The following is a 22,131-nucleotide window of genomic DNA, read 5'->3' as shown; positions in this document are numbered from 1 at the left end:
AAAAGCCTCTTCCAAGTCCTGGAAAGAAGCATTGGAGGAGAGATGGCTTTTGGGGTCCAGGGATGGACCCCCGATAGCTGCCCTGTTTTCTGCACATGAATTCATGCTTTCACGGAGGCTCAGGAACCAAACAGCTCTGCAAGTCAGGCGGTGATCTCGGGGTCCCACACAAGCAGCCCTGGAGGAAGTGATTTCTCTGGAGTCAGTGTCTGGTGGGATCTGAGGTTTGCAGCTGGTGATCTGGTCTCTGAGCTGAAGCTCTGCCCTGCAGAGGCACCAGATGCCCACCCAGGGGAGGCTTTCAGGGCCAGCGTGCCCTCAGCCAGGCAGATGAGGGTGGTTATGGATGGAGACCACTGCAGGGACTGTCACTTACTGCCTCTGACCCTAGGGATTGGGCCAGAACTAGGGAGTTCCTGCCACCTTGGAGACTGTCATTTACTGCCTCTGACCCTAGGGATCAGGCCAGAACCAGAGAGTTCCTGCCACCTTGGAGACTGTCATTTACTGCCTCTGACCCTAGGGATCGGGCCAGAACCAGAGAGTTCCTGCCACCTTGGAGACTGTCATTTACAAACCCCGCTAAGGCAGAGCCCAGCCGAGCTCCTACTTCAGCCTGGTTTCCCATCACGATGGGGACTTGGAGGGAGCAGCCTTCCCATGGGAGATGCAGGGGAAGGCCTGTTGCAGACGAAGAGGAGCTGAAGCAGAAATGCTATGAGCTCCTTGTGGTGTTACACCAGCGTCACCCATCACCTGCCTCTGTCCATGAATGCAGACTCACGGCACCTGGTTGGTCCTTCCAGCCACAGGTGCTACATGTAGATGCTGATAGGTGATGGGGGAAAGAAATAGGGGATCATGCATGCACACATACACATGTGTGCACAATCATGCAGGAATGCACACAAAGGCACAAACACACACGTGCAGATACACATGCACACAATGGCACATATATGTGTCATACATGCAGGTCTACATGCACACATATGCATAGGCACACAGAGGCACACGTGTACACACATATGCAGGCATGTTCACACACAGAGGCATACATGTACATACACATGCAGGCATGTTCACACTCAGGCACACATACATGCAGGCATGTTCACACACAGGCACACATGTACACACAGGTATGTTCACACACAGGCACACATGTGTACATACATGAAGACATGCTCACACACAGGCACACATGTACACACACATGCAGGCATGCTCACACACAGAGGTACACATGTACACATACATGCAGACATGCTCATGAGGCTCCAGGGTGCCCACCCCGGGAGGATGATGAGCAGATGGTGGTGCAGTCACACATGGACTCTCAGCTTCTGGAGCAATAAAGGGGCACCTATGCCATGCAGAAAGCTGGGAAACTCTGTGGGGGGAAGAAGCCACTCGCCAGGAGGACATACGAGCCCAGGCGTGTGGAATTCTGGAACAGACGAGAACTACCCTGGACTAACCAGGACTATAACTAACTAGAACTAATTCTAGAACTTACCTACAGTGGAAAACATCAGAACAGCAGTGGCCTCTGGGGTCAAGGGTAGGAAGGGACTGGGCAGGGGGATACAGCAGCCTTTTGGGGCATTGTCTGTTGTTGGAATAGATGTTGGAAATAGATGCTTGCTGCTGCAAAGAAAAATCAGCACTGAGACAAAGAATCTTTCAGCAATGCAATTTTTATTTCTGCCCTGCAGGAAAGGTACCCTCACTAGCCATCATGCCACAAGAGTACAACGAACAAAGGAAAAGCAGACAAATTTATCCCTTACACATTTGGGGTGGTCTTTACTGCTGTGTCTGATCTCCATTGGCTGGAGCCAGACCTTACAATCTAAACTAAAAGCTGATTGGCTAACAGCTTAAAACTTTCTAAACAGGTAAAAGCAATGGAGAGCTGGGACATGCCAGTGAGCACGTCCAACACAGATATGTCCTTAAAGTACAAGGACATAGAATGTACTATGTGCCTGTAAGCATGGCATGCCTAATAGCTACATAGGATAGGGCTTAACAAAGTTATTAGCACACTTATTCTTTACCAAGAAAGGAAGCTTTAAAAAGGAACTTTTCTATTTCCCCCATCTGTCTTTTTTATTTTTTAGAGGAAGGATCTTGCTCTGTTGCCCCGGCAGGAGTGCAGTGGCTCACTGCAGTCTTGACCTCCTGGGCTCAAGACATCCTCCCACCTCAGCCTCCCAAATAGCTAGGACCACAGACATGTGCCACTACACTGGGCTAATTTTTAAATTTTTGTAGAGATGGGGTCTCCCTGCATTGCCCAGGCTGGTCTTCAACTCCTGTGCTCCAGAGATCCTCCCACCTCTGCCTCCCAACGTGTTGGGATTATAGACATGAGCCACCGTGCCTGGCTTGATGTCTGTCTCTTGATAAGGGCTTGGGCTGCAGAAGTGATCCATTAGTCAGAGCATTCAATGGCCCCTTCAGAAGTATACATTTCATGGTATGTCAATTTTACTCAATGGAACAAAAAAATCCAAAACGAATATTGAACTCTAGCTCACCGACATGCAGTCAGCTTGTTAAGGCGGAGAGTGTACTGGCGTCTGCAACTTGGAAAGAGATTGATTTATGGGTGGGCAGAGGGACAGAGAAACGAGATGCAGCAGGTGTAACGAAACGTCAATTGTGGAATACAGGTGACAGCATCTGGGTGTTCACTGTGAAACCATTTCAACTTTTCTGGATGTTTGAAGCATTTCAAAGTTAAATATGAAAAGCAATGAGAAAGAAACTGAGCTTTGCAGACAAAGTGCTGGGACGTGAACTATCTGTGTGGTCCTATGTGGGTTTCTCAGCCTCGTGATGCCTCAGGGTCCTCACTATTAAGCATGGGTGGTAATAGCACCACTGTCCACGGTATGAGTGAGTTAACACAGGCAGGGCACTTAGTGCATGGCATACAGCAGGTGCTTAATAAATGTGCCCTTTGTTGACAGTGTTCCTCAACCCCGAATGTATCCGCCATGTTCGCCTCAGCTACTCAGAGATGCTGAGGGGCAGCTGGGCTTTGTACTGGGTTCAGGTGCAGCGGACCCCAAAGAGCCAAAACAAACTTGGAAAGGAAAGAACAAAGTAGGAAGACTCAGCTGGGTGTGGTGGCTCACACCTGTCGTCTCAGCACTTTGGGAGGCCAAGGCAGGAGGATCACATGAGCCCAGGAGTTCGAGACCAATCTGGGCAACACAGCAAGACTCCCAACTCTACAAAAAAATTTTTTTTAATTAGCTGGGTGTGGTGGCACATGCCTGTAGTCCCAGCTACTCAGGAGACGGGTGGGAGGATCACTTGAGCGTAGGAGTTCAAGGCTGCAGTGAGCTGTGATTGCACCACAGCATTCTAGCCTGGGCAACAGAGTGAGACCCTGTCTCTAGGGAAAAAAAGTGGGAAGACTCACACTTCCCAATGTGAAAACTTCCTACAGTAATGAGGACAGCATGGTACTGTGGTAAGGACAGATATGTACAGCAATGGGCTAGAAAGGACAGTCCAGAAATGAACCCTGTATTCTTACTCTATTTATTTCCATTAAGGGAACCAAGACAGTTGTATGGGGCTGGAGGAAGAGGAGTCTTCTGACACATGGTGCTGGGATAGTTAGCCACATGCAAGGGAATGAAGATGGACCTTACTTAACTCACACCATATACAAACATCAACTCACAATGCATCCAATACTGGGCGCGGTGGTTCACGCCTGTAATCCCAGAACTTTGGCAGGCCAAGGTGGATAGATCACCTGAGGTCAGGAGTTCGAGACCAGCCTGGTCAACATGGTGAAACCCTGTCTCTACTAAAAATACAAAAAAAGTTTAGCTAGGCATGGTGGTGAATGCCTGTAATCCCAGCTACTCAGGAGGCTGAGGCAGGAGAATTGCTTGAATCTCAGAGGTGGAGGTTGCAGTGAACCAAGATTATACCATGGCACTCCAGCCTGGGGAACAAGAGCAAAACTCCATCTAAAAACATCAAAAGCACATCCAAGACCCCAACAGAAGAGCTAAAACCATGAAACTCCTAGAAGACAATACAGAACCAAATCTTTATTGTGGGCAAAATGTTGTCAGATGTGACATCACAAGCCCAAACAACAAAATAAAAAATCGGACTTCATGAAAATTTAAAACTTTTGTGTTACAAATAATACCAACATGAAACTGAAAAAACCACCGACAGGAAGGGAGAAAATATTTGCGAATTATACATCTAATTAGGAACCATTTCTAAAATATATTTTAAAACTCCTACAACTTGATAATAAAATGATAACCCAATTTAAATGGGAACAAAAGATTTAAATGGACATTTCTCCAAAGGATACACAAAAGTCCAATCTCACAGGAAAAGATGCCCAACATCATTAGTCACCAGGGAAATTCAGATCAAAGCCACTAGGAGATACAACTTCACATCCTCTAGTATGGCCATAATAAAAAAGACAGATAATAGTAAGTGTTCAGGTTGGGTGTGATGGCTCATGCCTGAAATTCCAGCACTTTGGGTGGCCAAGGCAGGTGGATCGTTTGAGCCAGGAGTCTAAGACCAGCCTGGGTAATATGGTGAAACCCCAGCTCTATTAAAAATACAAAAATTAGCTGGGTGTGGTGGTACATGGCTGTAGTCCCAGTTACTCTGGAGGCCAAGGTGGGAGGATTGCTTGAGTCTGGGAGGCGGAGGTTGCATGAGTTGAGATCATGTCACTGGACTTCAGCCTGGGTGACAGAGTGAGAACCTGTCTCAAATAATAATAATAGTAATAATATTAATAATAAAAGAGTTGATGAGGATGCAAAGAAATAGAAACCCTCCTACATTGCTGATAGGAACACAGCATGTGGCATCCATTTTGGCAAAGAGTTTAACACAGGCTTACTGTTTGACCCAACAATTCCATTCCTAGGTATTTACCCAAAAGAAATGAAAACATGCACAGGAGAACCAGTACATGAATGTATCTAGCTGCATGACTTAACGCAATTATCTAGCTGCATGACAATGTCATTCCCAATGTGAAAACAACCCAAATGCCCATCAGCTGATGAATGGGTACTAAAATGTGTTCCACCCATTCAGTGGAGTGCTATTTGGCAAGGAAAGGGAATAAAATACTGAAATGCTACAACATGGATGAACCTCAAAAACAATGCTAAGTGAAACTAGCCAGTCACAGAAGACCATATATTGTCTGATTCAATTTATAAGAAATATCTAGAATAGGCCAGTCATGGTGGCTCACGCCTGTAATCCCAGCCCTTTGGGAGGCTGAGGCAGGCAGATCACCTGAGGTCGGGAGTTTGAGACTAGCCTGGCCAACATGGTGAAACCCCATCTCTACTAAAAATACCAAAATTTGCCAGGCATGGTGGCGGGTACCTATAATCCTAGCTACTCGAGAGGCTGAGGTGGGAGAATCGCTGGAACCCAGGAGGCAGAGGTTGCAGTGAGCCGAGATCATGCCACTGCACTCCAGCCTGGGTGACAGAGCAAGACTCTATCTAAAAGAAAAAAAAAAAAATCTAGAATAGTCAAATCCATAGAGACAGAGCAGATGAGTGGTTGCTTACCATTGTGGGGGGATGGTGGGAAATGATAAGTGGTTGGTTGATAGTGGATATAGGATTTCCTTTTGGGATGATGAAATGTCCTAAAATTAGATTGTAGTGATATTTGCACAACCCTGTGAACATACTAAAACCCACTCAATTTTACACTTGAAACGAGCGAATTGCATGCTAAGTGCGTTATCATTGATAAAGCCTTTTAAAAAAAGATAGCCTTGGTTCCCATCCTAACCTGGTCCTGCAGGATCCCCTTTGGCAAATCACCCCTTAAGATTCAGCTTTGTCACCTGTAAAAGGGGGAAGAAAGGATTTGCCTTCCTGGGTTACAGTGGGGTAGATGAGATGATAGAAAACAATTTTCCATTTTCATTTTCACATTTAAATTTATTACAAAGGAACATGTCTGCACATTGCACAGAATTCAAATGGCATTACAGGGGTACACAGGGAGAAGTCTCATTTTCTGGGGTGATGGAACTATTCAGCATTTTGATTGAGGTAGTGATTGCAACCCGTGTATAGATTTGTCCAACTTCAGAGCTGTACTTCAGAAAAGTATAAAACTGAAGAACTTCACATTTCACCTTACTTACCTGTAAGTAAGTGAAATTTCAAATTACTTACCTGTCTGTAAGTAAACAATACATTAAACATATTTTTAAAGTGAGTCCCCTTCCACCCTCTCCCCCAACCTTGCAGCCTCCAGCTTCCTACAGGAGGCCCCACTACTTCTAGTTGCTTGGGTCTCCTTCCAGATATCAGTGTATGCACATAGGCAAATAAAATGTCATTTCATCACCTCCTTTTTGTACACAGTGTAAAAAAAAAAGGTGCCATATACACTGTCCTGCCCCCTTAGCTTTTTCACACTAAAGAGCATCTGCCAATGAACTGCAATCAGTCCACTTTTATCCGGCCAGATATACCATGATGATTTAAGCACTCCACTGTCAGCGGGCACTTAGGATGCTTCCAATCTGCTGCTATTACAGAGTGCTTCGGCGAATAACCTTGTACAAGGCAATATATCATTTTTCACATTTGTGAGGAGTATCTGGAGGACAGATTCCTAGAAGCAAATGCTGGGCCAAAGGGTGTGCATATTTGGAATTTTGACATTGTTTTAGAGGTTCCAAGGGTGTCTGCTTCCCCACACTATTGCAACAGGGCATGTCATTAGACTTTTTAATCTGTGCCTATCTGATGAGTGAAAAATCACTTGTTAGTACAGTTTCAGCTTGCACTTCTGGCTTCAGAGTGGCTGTAGGCACTTTTTCATTTGTTTAAGCATGCTTTTTATTTCCTTTTCTGTTCATTACCTCTGCCTTTTTTTTTTTGCCTCTTGGCTATTTTTCTTATTGATTTGCAAGAGCTCTTTATATAGGGGGGAAACTGGCTCTTTGCCTGAGACAGAAATTGGACACACTATTATCTATGGCTTTGGGGTTTTGCAGGTGTTTGTTGTTGTTACTGTGAAGTTCTGGGAACAGGAAGAGATTATCACCATTTTTCTCTGGTTATCATTTCCTTAGGATGGGTGGTGGGGAATTCTCTCCCCACTCTTTCTTGATTAATCCCAGATGCTCCATCCCTCCCCTGCTTCCCACAAACACACTCAGACAACTGGGTCATTTGCTTCCAGCCAGGCCATCCTGGAGAGAAGGTACAGGAACAACCTGCAGGGATGAAAAGGCATCAAAGCCACCAGGTGAGTTCTCACTTATTCTGGAACTGTGTGCTGTCATGTGGGGCTGGAGCGGGGCATTGAGGCTCGGAAGTAAATCAGCCTGTCCTGCTCTCTCGAGCCCACGCTCTGCTGGAAGAAACGGACACATGAAGACATTGACAGTATAATATGGTGAGAACTTGGCCAGGGAATCCCAGGGTGTCCTGGAGCACAGGCTGGGGGCAGTGGGGAGGTGGGGTGCTTCCAACCACCTAAGAAGGGTGAAGCTCTGCAGCCCCTCAGTCCCAGGCTCCTCTGGCTCTTACTGACCAGCCTCTCCCCCGAGAAGTAGCTGGGTGGGTCATGAGATGGTGGTTGATTTGTTTCCATAAAAATGAGAATCTTACTGGCCCAGTTAGAGTCCTGGTCTCCTTCCCCAGTGGGGTTTCTGTTCAGGCAGTCTAGCTCTTTTTTTGTTTGTTTTTGAGAAACAGCCTTACTCTGTCACCCAGGCTGGACTGCAGTGGTGTGATCATAGCTCATTGTAACCTCCACCTCCTGGGCTCAAGTGATTGTCCCACCTCAGCCTCCTGAATAGCTGGGACCACAGGCACTGCACCTGACTAATTTTTTATAGATACAGGGTCTCACTACATTGCCCAGGCAAGCCTTGAACTGGGCTGTTTTATTCTGAATGAGGAGCTTATCGTGCACATCAGAAGGGCCTGCTGAGCCCTGGATCTGGCAACGGTGCCCAGGTGGGCAGGGGTGCGCCCACCATCACCAGTTCTGCCCTGGGTCCTGGCCCCGTAGACTCATCTCAGGAAAGACAGGCTGTCTGATGGACAGGGCCATCAGGGCTACGATCGGAGCAGTGGCAGCACCTCAGAAAGGAGGCCTGAGCGAGCATGCGTGTGTGGAGCGACTACGGGTGAACATGTGTGCATGCAGATGGGAACATGCTAAGCACAGCCGCCTTTAATTTTGACTGTCGGAATTCCAACCCCAGCTTCGCCATTTCCAGTTTATGATGACCTGGGCCAAGGAACTTGATCTCTGGACCCCTGGATTTCACCCTCTGCGAACTGGAGATCTTCACAGCGTTCACTTCTAGGGTTGCTGTGAGGACTGAAAGACTTGCTGCCAGCCACTGGTCCCTAGGAAGCTCCATCAAGGGAGGGCTCTTTATAATGCCACACCAGTGTGTGTGTGTGTGCGTGCCTGGGGGTTACACGGGGAGGGGGGGTGAAGAGGGGAGGGGCGGTGAAGAGGGGAGGGGCTGCCGGGGTGTGTGGATTCAGGGGTGTGTGAAGCAGGATACCTTTACAACTCTCCGCATAACCATAGTGTGAGCTATGGGGGAGGGGTTTCCAGGTCTTCCTGTCCCTACGAAGCTGTGACAGCTTCACGTGGGGGGACGGGCTTGTGGGGGAGTTGGGGCGGGTGTAGACACGCATCTTCGGATGTGCTGTGATGTGTCTACACAACGTTCATAGGCTGCCTTTGGGTACCTGTGTCTGCTGGGGGAGGAGGATCAGGAAAGAGGAATGTCTGAGAAAGAGACCAAGACAGAGAAAGAAAAGAAGAGAAACAGAGACAGAGAAAGAAAAGGAGAGAGGAGAGAGGGAAAGGGAGAGGGGGACAGGAAGAGGGAAAGAGACAGAAAAGGAGGGGTGAGGGAGAGAGGGGGAGAATAAACATATCCTCTGACAGAGGCAGACAGAGGCAGGGAGAGAAGGCTCCAGAAGAGGCCAGGGAAGGACAGCCTCCCTCCCTCCTCCTCCCCTCGGGTCTGTACTGGGGTCCCTCATTCACAGCCTGAGGTGTGTCCAGTCCTTTTGGGGGACAGTAGCCCGAGGGCAGCCAGGCTCAGCAGGGGCCCTGTCCTCTCAGGTGACAGGAGGGCATATTTCAGCACTGGAAGACACTGCAGAGGGAGTCAGTCGGGGCTGAAATTCCTCAGCACCTGGGAAGCCTCCCAGGACAGCTCCCCTCTTCCAACTTCCTCCAGGGAGCCAGGTCCAGGACTCCCCAGGCCCAGAGAGTAGGAGGTGGGGGGAAGTGAGAGAAAGGGGCTGCGTGCCCACCTAGGCCACTGCCTGCTCCAGAGCAGCAGGGACTCTCCCTGAGGGACCGGGCAAGACACACCCCCGCCCCCCAACCAGGCTGGGTTCTGTTCGCTTCCGCTGCGGTTCCCTGGAGGTCTGCTCGCCCCTGCGAAGGGACAGAGGACTGGACAGCCGCAGGCAGAGTCTGCGTCCTTGGCCGTCACCCTTCGTGTCCAGCAGTCCAGGGAACAGGCGGTGGCACCTCCTCCATCCCTTTCAATTACGGTGTCAGCCCCCTCCCCCCACTCAGTCTTGTAGGAACGAGTTTGGTAGAGGCTGAGGTCGGATGCCAGGAGCTCCGAGGGTGGGCAGCCACCTCACAGGCTGGACGGGGTTTCTGGGCTGCGGAGAGGCCGCTGGACCGGCGTCCGGAGGGGGGCCCGGCGCGCCTATCCCCGGCCCGGCCAACGTCGGGCCGTGCGGCTGGCAGCCTCCCGCACCGCTCCCATGCCTGTCCCAGGACCTCCTCCGGGAAGGACAACCCCGGGAACAGCCGCCTCCCTACCCTCCAGTAATCCCCGCCTCCCCCAGCCGCTCCCCCGCTCCCTGCCGTCGCTGCGGTCTGGGGCTCCCTGTCCTGAGGGTCCCATCCTGCGCGCGCCGGGGGTCCCAGGCTCCGCACGCGGCGGCTGGTGAAGCGGTGCGCGGGCCTTAGCCCGGCGAGGGCGCTCTTGAGCCTAGTTTGGCATTTTTAGCCCACGCCAAAGCCGAAGGCTGGGGAGGGGGCGGTGGGGAGTGGGAGACGCCCTGGAAGCAGGGAGGCCGTTCGGCTAGGGCTCGGGACCACCAGGGAGAGGCGGGGCCCCTCGGCTTAGATCCCAGGGAGATTTCAGATCCCCCAGGATTCGGGAGGCGCCTGGAGGGGAGAGGGGACTGATGGGAGGGAAATCCGCTAAACCTAACCTTCCGGGAATCGGAAGGCGGCGGGCTGCTCCCACGCCTCCCCCTCCTCCCGGCCGAAAGGCAGTGGGCGACAAGCAACGCCGAGGGGAGGGAGAGAGGGGTCGGCGACCTTGGGGTAGGGCGAGTCCCTGGAGACGCGGGGCCGCCGAGGACCGGACCCCGTCTCACTCCAGCTCCCCACCCCCAAGTGCCCCGCTCTCCCCCCCGCCCCGCAAACGCGCGTCCTGTGGGCTGTGGTTTGGTGCCCGCGGAAGCGCGCGCCCACAAAGGGTCTGACTTGGGGTCAGCTTCCACGCGGTTGCTGGGCGCGTGTGCGCAAAGCCATGTCCGCCGCACCCAGGTGCACACCTCCCTTCGCCACCAGGGTCCTGACCCCCAGACAGTCAGAGGCTTCCCTTCCAAACCGAAGCCTGGCAGAAGCTGGGTGGCCTGGGGCTGGGGCAGGGGGCGCTAGGGGCGGGCCGGGGGCTGGGGGAAGGGCGAAGCAGCCTCTCGGCTTCCTACGCCTCCCCTGCGGCTCTCCTACTTCCCCTACGGAGCCGCCCCCGGGCCATCCCCAAGCCCACCGACGTGCCGGCAGCGACCCCGCCCCCCGGCCGCCCCCGCTCCCCCGGCCGCCCCCGCCGCGGCCCCTTCCCCCGCCCGCAGCCCTCCCCGCGCACTCTCCCACATGAAACCTTCCATCACGCTCAGAAAGAATGTGCTGCTACAACCTCGGCGCTGCCGCGGCGGCTGCCGCCGCCACAGCGCCCGCGCCCGAGCGGGAGCAGGATCCGCCCGGGCCCTCGGCGTCGCTGGCGCCGCGGCTCCCCCGCCTGCCCTGCCGGCCCTGGCCTCCTAGCGCGCGATCCCCGCCGCCGCCGCCGCCGCCGCCCTGCGCTCGCCCAGCGCTTGACGCAGTGAGCGCCGCAGCCTGGCTCCCTCTGGCTCCGCTCGGCTCAGGGTCGCAGGCCGAGTCCAGCCGGGCGGGCTCCGGGAGGGGCTGGCAGGGCGGGAGGGGGAGGAGGACTGTCTGGGGCCTGAGAGCCCGGAGGAGGAAGAGGAGGTGGAAGGAGGGGAAGCCGCCGCCGCCGCCGCCGCCGCCGCCGCGCTCGGGGGACTGGGGTGCGCGCGCTCTGCTCGCCCGCGACCGTGCCTCCAGCCCGGGGCCCGCACCCCGGCCCAGGTAAGAAGGGGTCTGCGGGGGAGGGGGCTGTCAGGGGCCGGGGACCCCTCTGCCGCAGCTGCGGGACCGGAGGGTCCCGCCCGTGGGGAGGCAGGGAAGAAGATTCTCTATTGGGGGGCAGCGGGGGCAGCGTGGGGTCCCGAGCGGCTCTCGTAGACCGTGCCACCCCAACCCCGGTGCCCTGACATCGGCGTCCGAGCCCGGGCCGAGTCCCACCGCCCACGGGGCTCTGGATGAGGCGCTCGGGGCCCGCGTCTCCTGGGCGTCTCCATCCACCGACCCGGGTTCGGAGGCGGGAGCACCCGAAGTTAGCGGCCGCTAAGCCCGGGCGGGTCAAACTTCCCACCTAGACGCCAAGGCTAGAAGGGCCAGGACTCCGGACCCCTAGGGCTAGGAGGCGCCGCGGGGACCCCGAAACTTTCCGAGTTGAGCAAACAGCCAACTGGGTAGAAAGCGGGGGAGGGAGTTGGGCACGCCTCTGAGTGCGCTGGGGTAGCCGCGGCGCCCCAAGTTGACCCACAGACTAACCCCTCTTCATCTGAAACCTGGTCTCTGAGTCGGAGGTGGGGAGGGAGCGGGCTGTGGGTGCCTCTCCTTCGAGTAGCCCACGTGGGGGGCGCAGCGCCCCGCCCCGCGCAGCGGGAGCCTCCGGAGCGGGTGTTACGGGACCCCCGCCCCCATCCCAGCCGGTGGCCGGGCTCTGCCCGCCACTGCGGAGCTCCCGGGAAGGACCTGCTCGCGGCTGTTAATAGGCGTCGGTGACCCGAGCCTCTCCTGGTCCGGGAAGCCGGCGTGGCTGGGCTGGGCTGCCGAGCGGGGCGGGACCCGGGACCCAGAGCGGACCCCCAGCTCTTCAGGTCCCGCTTCCACCGCTCTTCCTTCCCCGCCTCCTGCTCTCCTCCCATTATCCCCTCTTAGATCTCAGGGTGTCGACCCCCCCCCAACTTTTTCTCTTCCCAAACTGCAAGGCGTGGACGGTCAGGGCCCTGGGCCGGACGCGCGCCATCCTAGCACCATTCCTGACGGAGTCCTCCGCCGTGGGCTGAGCGCGAGTCCCGCGGCTAGGCTGCCCAGGGAGCAGCGGGGATTTCCTGCCATCCGCGCCCTTCCCAGCCCACGATGAGCGCAACACCTTCGCTCGCTCCTGCAGCCCATCTGGGGGCGGGGGGAGGTCGCCGGGGGCAGCCTCGGGGGCTGTGGAGGGCGCGGAGGTGGGGGAGCCGCCGCGAAGCTCCTGAAGCGTTTGGGGATGCAGCTCGGGCTGCGTGTGCAGGGAAGAGGCAATGTCCCGGCGTCCCCCCTTCAGCGTCGCCTTCGCTCTCCCCGAGGGCCCAGGAGGGTTCGGTCTCCCCCACCCGACCCCAGTACTCGGGTCAGAGCCTGAGTGTTTTTGAGGATCTGAGGGACGGGGAATACGGGGTGCTTCTTCCTGCCTCGGGGTCTGCAGAGCCCAGCCAGCAGGCAGCTTGGGGATCTTTGTCCCCGGGGCCAGCGTCGGCCCCGCCCCCCTCCCGGTTAACCCCGGGACTCCGCCGCCCTCCAGCGCCAGCGCGCCCGCAACCTCCCAGCTTCGCCTTCGCGTCCTTTCCCCGGCTCTGGGTTTGGGGGAGGGGCAGGGGGCGTGGAGCGCGGCGTTGGGACCCTGACAGATGTCCTGGGGGCGGCGCCGGCGTCCCCGTAACAGAATTAATGACTTACACGCAGGCCGCCAATCGGCGTGGCCACGGGGGAGGGGCGGCCGGGCCGGGACTCCGGGGACTTGGTCGCAGCCACACGGCGCAGCCTCTGCTCGGGGTGGGGGGCGCAGCCGCGAGGACTCGATCCCCGCAGTGCAGGCTCCCCTCCAGTCCTCTGCCCTCCCCTCCCCAGCTCCAGGTTTCGCGCTCTGCTGGGGTCCCAGCTCCTCAGGTTGCGTGATCTCCCCTCCAGTTGACCTCCGCGGATCTCAGACCCCGAGTGGCCACAGAACTTACTTCTGGGGTCAGGCAGTACCGCTCAAGGGCGCTCTGAAGAGGCCCCCAGCCTCAGTTTGCACCCCGAGGAAATGGGCTAATAATTCATAATGCCTGCTCCTGGGAAGTAGCAGGAGATCCTGGCGCGGCTCCTCCGGGCAGGCGCCCAGCACAGCGCAGGGCACACGGGGGACACCTGCGAACGCCAAGAAGGCTCCTAACAGAGCTTCTGCGCTCTTCGCCAGCGCAGGTCTGGGGGAACCTGCTGGAAACAGGGAGCCTGTACCTCTCTTGGGGTTTGTGTTATGGCAGGTGGAATGGGTGGGCTGGGGCTTCCGTCCCTCGTGGTCATTTTTTGCACAGGTCTGGCCAGGCCAGAAGCTGGAGGGTAGCTCATCCAGGCCTTCCAAGCCTGACCAGGGAAGCTCTGGGGGCTGACCAGCTTCTCCCTAACGGAGCTGCAGCTGGGGAGACCTCAGAGACGCACAGGGAGGAGAGGGTGCCCCTCTTACTGCCCCCCTCTTCCACCACCCCAGGCCTGGCACATCCCAGGCTTGCAGTATCTATCTGGGTAAACAAGGACCTGCTCTTGGCCTGCGGCCTGGCTCTGACAGTGGTCCAGGTCCAGGCAGAAGAAGGGCCACAGCTTAGGTGTTCCAAACCACGTGCCCTTCCTCCTGGCCCCTGGGGCTGTCATGGTTGTCCAGGCCCCCTGCCCCCAGTACGTGTATGGAATCGTGGGGGCTCACTGGCTTTTGTCCTAGCACTCCCCTTCAAGGCTCTGCACCCCATCATAGGAGCCCCACCCAGCCAGCCGAAGGAGGCCACAAGCACCAAATTCCTAAATTCGGGCCAGTGCTGGAGGCCTGGGGGTCAAGGCAGCTCCGAGCCCATTCCCGCGATTCTAGCTCCTGTAGAGCCCTAGGAGCCAGGGGTGTTAGGCCCTGCAGCCGGGCGAGGCCGGTCCGTATAGGACTGAACGGCGCCGTGGGCGTTCATTCACATTCCCTCTCGCGTCCCCACACACTATAGGATTTATCTTGATTTGCTGCCTTTGAATTGAGTCAACTCTTTTGTATGCTCGTTGAATTGCCCAGCTGCTGGCAGCGAGCGGAGAGCGTGCCGGGGGTACTGAGGCCGGGAACCAGAGGCGGGCGGGTGACAGGAAGCGGGGAGGGGGCCCAGCGGGGGCGCGCGGGCTGCCCGGGGACTGGAGAGGGCCCGGAGGCGCCGGCCGCACTACACACCCGGGCTTGTCCAGGCACCGCCCGGGCCTGCCCAGCCCAAGCATGGAGTCCTGAGAGCTCCCGCCGGGGGTCTAGGGTGCTCCTAGGGCTCTGCCTCCGACGCGCTGTGTGGGGCGAGACTCTGGGCTTCTCTTGACTCAGTTTCCTCTCCTGTAACTTGCGGACGGGGGCTTCCGCACACACAGGCTGTCAGGGTGAGACTGAGCCGAAGAGTGCTCGAAGGTCCCCGAAGTCTTCCCTGAGGTTGGGGTGAGTGAAGGAAGGGAGGCCAGGGCTGGGCAGAGGGGGCCCGGCCTGCGCCCCGCGTTCTCCGTCCCCTAGGTCCCTGCCCTCTCCGATAAGGGGCGGACCGACGGGAGGACCTGAGAACGCCTTGGCTTTGCTTGTGGTGGTGGGAGTCGCGGGTGGCTGGTTCAGCCAGCAGCTGTCGCCCCCACTCCCCCTCCCAACCGTTTAGGTGTGGGCGGGGAGGGCCGGGGGACACGACCGCGAGGACGACCCCCTGCGCTTTCTAGGACCTCTCCTCCTCCCCCGGCCTCAGCTAGTCGCCGGGAGAGAGAAGCAGCAGGGCGGCGCGGGGAGCCGGGGAGAGGCAGGGGGCTTGGGAGGCCGGGAGAGAAGGGGAGGGCCGGAGGCACGGAGTCGGACTCGCGCGGGAGGAAGAGGGGGTGGAAGGGAGCGCGCAGGCGGGCGAGGGAGCGAGGGAGGGAGGAAGGGAGGGAGGGAGGGAGGGAAGGGGGGCGGGCGGGGGCAGGGCGAGCTTGAATCCCCCCCCGGCGGCGCGGCGAGGGGCGGGGCCGCGCGCGCAGATCGATGGGCGAAGCTGGGGAGGAATTTCAATCCCGGGAGCGAAGTTAGAGCTTGAAGGACGGCGGCAGCGGCGGGCGCAGCCCGGGAACGGAGGCCGGGCGGGCAGGTAAGCGTGGAGCTCGCCAAGCCCGAGTCGGAGCGCGGCCGGGCGCTGAACCTGGGGGACTTGGGACCCTACGGAACCCCCCGCCACCTCGAACCCGAGGCGTTCCCGAGCGCGCGGTGTGCGCCCCGGGCCCCTGCTGCGCCCCGGGCCCGGCGCACGATCTGAGCGCAGCGGGCAAAGTTGGAGGAACTTGGTGGCGGCGGAGCGGATGCCGGCTCTTCCCGGCAGAGCCGGGGGGCCCGGGTTGAAGTAACTGCCGCAGCCAGCACGCTGCTGCGTCCCTCCAAGCGGTCCCTTCCCCAGCGCCTCTCTCGCCTCCGTCCCCCTTCGCCGTCTGCACCCAGCCCTGTATCCCCAACGCGGCTCCCTGCCCTTTCCTTCCCGGAAACCTGGGGGTTGTCCTCGCCTCCTGGCCGAGTCGCTGACCCCTACCCGGGCTCGCATTGCCCCCCTTGCTGGGCCGCCCTCCCCCCGACGCTGCGAGCGTCCTCGCTTGGCTCGGGGATGGTCCAGCCAAGCAAGGGGAGGGGTCACATTCCTTGGCGAGGGGATGGTCCAGCCAAGCAAGGGGAGGGGTCGCATTCCTCCGTCCAGGCCCCTGAGTCTAACCCCTGGCGCGGGGATTGGGGTCTTCGCTCGGAACTGAACTTACTGGGTACTCTCCACCCTTCGCACCACCTTGGACCCATCCTCGTCGTCGTCCCTCTGTGGGGTGGGAGAAGGCTGCCAAACCTCCGTGCCCCGACCTGCCTTTAAAGACAAGGGCCCCCATTTCCATCCTTTGAAATCCGCAGGTCACCTGCTTGATGCTCAGGATGGGGCGAGGGGCACTGCCTGCAGTTACCGCACCCGCCCCCCCCCCCCCCCCCCGTAAAAACGACAGCCTCTGAGATGAAAATCAGGCTTTTCCAGGTCTCAGCTGAGTGACCTTGGGCCAGGTGATATCTCAGAGCCTCAATTTCCACACCTGTGAAATGGGGATAGGATGATACTGCCTTGTGAAAAAACAAAGCTTAGCAGAAAGGGTCGAGGCCGGGAGGGCCAGGTGTGCAGGTACCCAGCATGCCAGGACTCTCCCTTCCTGCACACCCAGAGTGGGGCCTCTTTGGACCCTGGCTTGGGTTGGCTGTCTGCCTCTCACTTCTTCAGTTGGGCTAAGGGTGTGAGGGGGGCCTGGTAACAGAAGCTCTGGAGGGACAGAGAGCCAGGAGCAGATATAAATGGCAAATCTCCCCCACATTGCTTCTCTCAGGGGCTGACCCCTAGAGAGGCCCCCAGCCTCCAGAGGTCTTCAGCCTGCACTCAGCTCTGGGGAAACCCCATCAAGTCAGGCGTAGGTTGCTTAAAAAGCACAAACAAGCTCCTCTTCTCTGCCTGGCTTGCCCCTGGCCTCCTGCCCCCGGGGTCCCTGCCCCTGCCATGCCCCTGCCACCTTTTAATTGAACAAGCATTGAGAAGACTGGCTCATAGGCCCCAGCCCAGGTTTGTGCCCCACTCCACCAAAGGCAGGGGGACAAACTTCAGAGGACCGTGGGTGGGAGGGGGTCACCCACGTCACCTGGATTTGAGGGTGTTTGGCACCCAACCAGGACCCCAGCAGTTGGATCCCTCATTTTCCTGAGCATACCATGGTCAGGGAATTCTGGTCCCCACCCCTGGTGGGCAGAAGACCTTGGGGTCTCCAAGTCTGAAAGGTTGGGGGCCATGCCCCTCCCAGGTCCTCCAGCTGGCTGTGCAGCCCCCTCCTCTGTGGCCACAGCAGCAGGCCTGCTGTCTTTGTATGATTCAGGATGATACAGCAGGCCAGGCAGGCAGCTCCCAACTCCCAGAAAAGCCAGTGGGCACCTGAAGCAGAGCCACACTCCTGAGGCCTGGCAAGCTCCGGGCGGGGGTGCAGGGATGTGGTGGCACCAGCGCCCAGGGTCAGAGGAGGGGAGGGCGGGCGGCGTTCCTTCCCCACCATGGCCGGGACTGCCACTGGAAAGCACTGATTTTTCAAAGTGTCTTTGGAGGCAGCCTCCCCATACCTGGGCCGGGGAGGACTGCTGCTCCTCTGCCTCCTTACCTCTGCTCCCACCAAGAAACAAGTGTCTGGGGCCCCAACAAGAGCCCAGGGTGAGAACCTGGAGTAGATGCCTCTCTCGGACCTCGGCATTTGAATATTTTCACCCTAAATGTATCCTTGCAGGCTTCACCTGCTTTCCAGGAGAGAAAAATTAATGGGACTAAAATATGACCACAGTGCCTTGGATCAATGGGCTAAAATCGGAGTGGCTGCATGAGTCCCATGTTGGTGACTGCCTCTGTCTGTTTCCAACACACACATATGCATCAGCTCCAGATTTTGATAGAATTTTCTAAGCACTCAGGAAAGCCTCCTTCTAAGGTCCCCTGGGTCATAACCCTCACCGGGGGATCCCTACCCCTCAACGGGCCCAGTCCCCATTTTGGCAGGGGACTCTTTCTCCATGCCAGACTCAGACGCATAGCGTCGGGGAAAATTTATGAGCAGAGGTTCATGGACTTGGGGTGTTCATATATCTCCACAAGAAGGAAACAGACAGGCTCTGGAGATGCCCGGGTGGGTGGTGCGTAAATACACGAGGGGGTGAGGGGGCAGGATTAAAAATGCAAGTGAGTGACAGGCAAGAGATAGATCTCCAGGGCCGGGTGACGAGGCCATAAATTTCCAGGCGTGAACCTGGAGCGGATGGTGGCATTGCCGCGGACATTGGATACATTTGTCATCTCCCCCCCCACCCCCCGCCCTTCCTTTTTTGTTTTGTCGTGGATTGGGTTTCTTCCAGCACAAGCTCGGGTGTCTAGTGGCCTTTGGTGGGTCTTTGTGGGGGTGGCTGGTGGTGGAGCCAGTGCAGTGGATGTTGGTATCATATATTCCAGCACCCGCTGTGCAGATGGGGAGACTGAGGCCCAGGGTGGGGTGGGGCGTTGTCTGAGGTTGCACAGGGAGGGGGCAGAGAGGGTGGTACAGGGCTCCTGTGCCTGGCACCTGTGTCCTGTTGTGTTGGTTCAGGTCAGGGGATTCCAGCAGGGTGGGACAGGCCTTGGTTGTTGGGGGTCCTTACCTCCCCTCACCCCGGTGCACCCTGAGCCAGTCGGTGGCACCAATGGGGAACAGGAATTAGAGTGGCGGCAGCTACGGCCACTCAAATCCAGCACCCCTTGCCCCCCATGTCCCCTTCCCGAGGGCAGCGAGTTGAAAACTGGCTCTGTCCTGTGTCTCCCAGCCTCCTGGGGAGGGGCGGCAGGTGGTGGAGAGACCACCCTGGGAAATCTGGCCATTGGAGCTGGTGGCAAACGAGGCCGACTGTGTGTGGTGCTTGGAGCCTGGGACAAAGCCCTGATGAGCCTGGCTGCCTTGGAGCTGGCGTTCCCAGATGGAAAGACAATGGTCTCACGAATAAACGCACCTCCTTTCCCATGGAGATCAGCCAGTCCAGCCCCATTTTCCAGAAGCGCCCAGCGTCACCCAAGATCACACAGTGAGGGAGCTTGAGCTGTGGCTGGGCCAGGACTCTGTGCCTGTGGGGCTGTCCTGGGGCAGTTGGAGTTTTGATCTTGGAGGAGAGCTGGAACCCAGGCTGAGGCAGCAGGAGATCCAGCAGGGCTTGAGAGACCTTCAGAGGAGAGGCAGAGAGGACCACTCCTCTCGTCCCTGCTCTGGGCCATGGGGGATGCACAGGAGCCAGTGGGGAAACTGAGTCCTGTAGGCTGGTGCTTGCAGCCCTTCCCCACCCACTTGGCTGGGACTCCTGAGCCGTTCTGTGGCAGTAGACCCTGGAGTCTCCGGATCTCAGGTACTCAGCCCTGGTCTCCTCCCTTCTACTCAGCAGTGGATTCCTTGGGTCTCACAGCTTCCAGGATTCCCTCCCCTTCGAGCTGGACACAAGCTCCTCTTCTGGGCTGCTCTGCTCACAGAGGAGGGGTCTGGCTGGCTTCTGGAGGGTGGGCAGCATTTAGATAACCCTAGAGGAAGAGGTGGGCGTCCAGGCAGGAGAGGTGGTGGGAGGGGAGGTGTGAGCCCCCCGGAGCAGTGAGCAGCGTGGGGAGAGGGGTCTTGACAGGGACGTTGACCGCCTGCCTGCGACGTCCACCCCGATGTCTCCTCTGCTGTTCCGGGACGGACTCCGGCAGCCACAGTGGGAGAGACTGGTGGAAGGGACAGGGCTGGGCCTCCCTGTCTGTTGTGCCTAGTGCCTCCACATAAAGCTGGGGTATGTTGGGAAACTGAGCTCTGGGCTTCCAAGGGAGGGGTGGGGACAGAGGAGGCACAGCCGGGCAGGAAACGTCCCTCGACCCAGCCCGGCCCAGCCATCACCAGGTCCACTGTTTGCTACAGCCTCTGATTCAATCCCTGAATTTTAAAGATAGGGACGCTGAGGGCCAGACAGGGCAGTGGCCCCAAGCTGGCATCAGAGCAGGCAGTGGTATCTGGGCTCAGCCCCCTCCCATGCTGTGCTCCCTACACCTCATATCCGGTCTCAGCTTGGACCCTGCAGCCCACGGAGTGGAGGTGAACTGGCTTGTCTGGGAGGCCACATTCTACCCCTCAGCACCCCCAGGCTCCCTGTGGCCCACTACCCCTCTAGGACCCCACCCCACAGAAGCATGTCTCTCTGTCATCCGCCCTCTCCAATGGTGACTTCTGTAGAGGGCTCGTCACAGAGCACTTAACACCCTGAGAGCTAGGGGTGCACACCCCAGCATTGCTGCCCCCACATTTGGAGGCCATTGGGTCCAGGCAGAATCCTGCCTGGGATGGAAACCCCAGGAGATGATTGACAGCCTGGAGGCTCCCCCGTGTTTACCGACAGATCCGAGTCTTATTTTCAGCAGGATCAAACTTGGGCACCTCTTAGTCATTAAATCCCTCTAGTTTAATAAACACAGATACAAACACAGGCAGCCATGTGCCCGCCCCACATGGATGAGAATCCTGGCTGGCTTCCGGGGGAAATGAGGGGCCATTGGGGGGCTCCCTGAACCCTCGGCCAGGGCACGGGAGGCATTGCAGGGAGAGGGCTTTGCAGAGCACACAGTGAGGCAGCACTGGCCTGGAGGGATGGGTCAGGGACAGCTGTGTGCCTTCATAGTCCTGCACTGCTGAGACAGAGCCTGGATGGCTGGAAAGCTGTCCTGGAAATGCCTGCGGCACAGATGCCCCACTAGGGCTGTGTGAAGGGGCAGCCAGCCTTTGGCTCCCTCGCCACCATCATGACCTCCACGGCCTCCCTGGAATCCCAGGAGGCTGAGGACCCTCAGGATGTATCTCGTGGGCCTGGACTCTGGGCTGTGCTAGGGCTCCTGCTTGGGTGGCCCTGGGTCAGAGTGCTGACCGAGGGAGGCTGGCTGGGAGGGGGACTGGGACGCTTCCCGGACACATCTGGAAAGGTGGCAACTGTTTCCTAGACCAGATCCCAAGGGAGATGGCATTAGCCAAGTGCCTGCCTCTGCCTGGAGGGTGCTGGTAGCGGCTCCAGGGCACCCTGGCTCCTGTTCCCCGGGCAACAGTGTTTCCTGGAAATCTCCAACCCCCTGGTTTGCTGTGGTTCCTGGAGAGGGTCCCCTAGTCTCAGTCTCCCTGCTAGAGGGGAGCCCTGAGGCCTCTACCTTCCTCACCGAGGGACCACCCCTGCGTCTATCTGCCCTGGGGAAGCCATGGAAGGGCCCAGCTGCAGATCACGGGGTGGCCTGAGGTGGGTCCCTTCCCCTCCTGGAGCCTTGGCCTCCCCTCTGTCAGGTGGGGAGGATGGTGGATGGATTGCCGTGGGTAGTGTAAATGGCTGACGCCAGTTCTGGACAGTCAAAGTCCCCGCGGTCACTGGCAGAATCCCTGCCCTTCTGATGTGCCCTGCGAGACCCTCAGACCTGCAGCCCTGGATCCTGGATGGGGTGCAGATTCGGTCCCTGCCTCCCTCTGTGCCCTGCTGTGTAATGAGGCAGGGAAGGAGGATGCCAGGGAAGGGATAGCAGGTGCAAAGACCCTGCAGCCGAGACACGCTTCATGTGGGTGAAGGGCCAGGTCAGTGCGGCTGGCTGTGGGGGCTGAGAGGCGAGCGGGAGAGGCTCCAGGGTCCAGGATTCTCTTGTGTCGGAGCTCTTGGGAAGAGTCGGATGGTGCTCGGATTGCCTTGGGAGTCTCTGGGGAGTTTGCAGCAGCTGAGAGACAAGGCTGGCTTTAAAGGATTCCTCTGGTGCCAACAGAGAAACGGATTTTAGGGGCACACCAGGGAATGAGCCACCCAGGGGACTGCCGATGTCTGAGAGCCATGAGGGTAGCCCGTACGGGGTGATGACGCTGGTGACTGAGAGACGGAGAGGCTGTAACTTCTGTTTTGACAGTGCTTAGAAATGGAGCTACGTTCCTATGGAGAAAGACATTCTGTAAGGCAAAACCCATTTTCCTATTTATATTTATTAAGAAATGAGGGAGGCGGTCCCGTGGCGAGGAAGGCTGTGCGAAGCAAGTCCTGCTTCCCTCTGAGCCATCAGCATCTCTGAGCTGCGTCCTGGGGGAGATGAACTCCCCCAAAATGGTTTGGTATGATAC

At 57.7% G+C, this 22,131-nt stretch overlaps 1 protein-coding gene across 4 annotated transcripts in view; it reads left to right on the top strand.

Annotated features, from left to right (window-relative positions):
• Positions 1-11,323: 11,323 nt before the first annotated feature.
• The window catches only part of ELFN1 (extracellular leucine rich repeat and fibronectin type III domain containing 1), an 86,002-nt gene continuing 75,194 nt past the window's right edge, over positions 11,324-22,131 (top strand). For 3 of the 4 annotated variants that reach the window (XM_032259856.1, XM_032259857.1, XM_032259854.1), the window contains exon 1: positions 15,433-15,560. The gene's annotated coding sequence lies outside the window, so the exon portion shown is untranslated. Of the gene's footprint in view, positions 11,446-15,432; positions 15,561-22,131 lie in introns of those variants that run through there. The other variant, XM_032259855.1, reaches the window with a different exon arrangement.

The sequence above is a fragment of the Sapajus apella genome, unplaced genomic scaffold, assembly GCF_009761245.1.
Source record: "Sapajus apella isolate SASKATOON/1434 unplaced genomic scaffold, GSC_monkey_1.0 scaffold112, whole genome shotgun sequence".
NCBI classification, from domain to species: Eukaryota; Metazoa; Chordata; class Mammalia; order Primates; family Cebidae; genus Sapajus; species Sapajus apella.
This window is presented reverse-complemented; position numbering and strand designations above follow the sequence as displayed.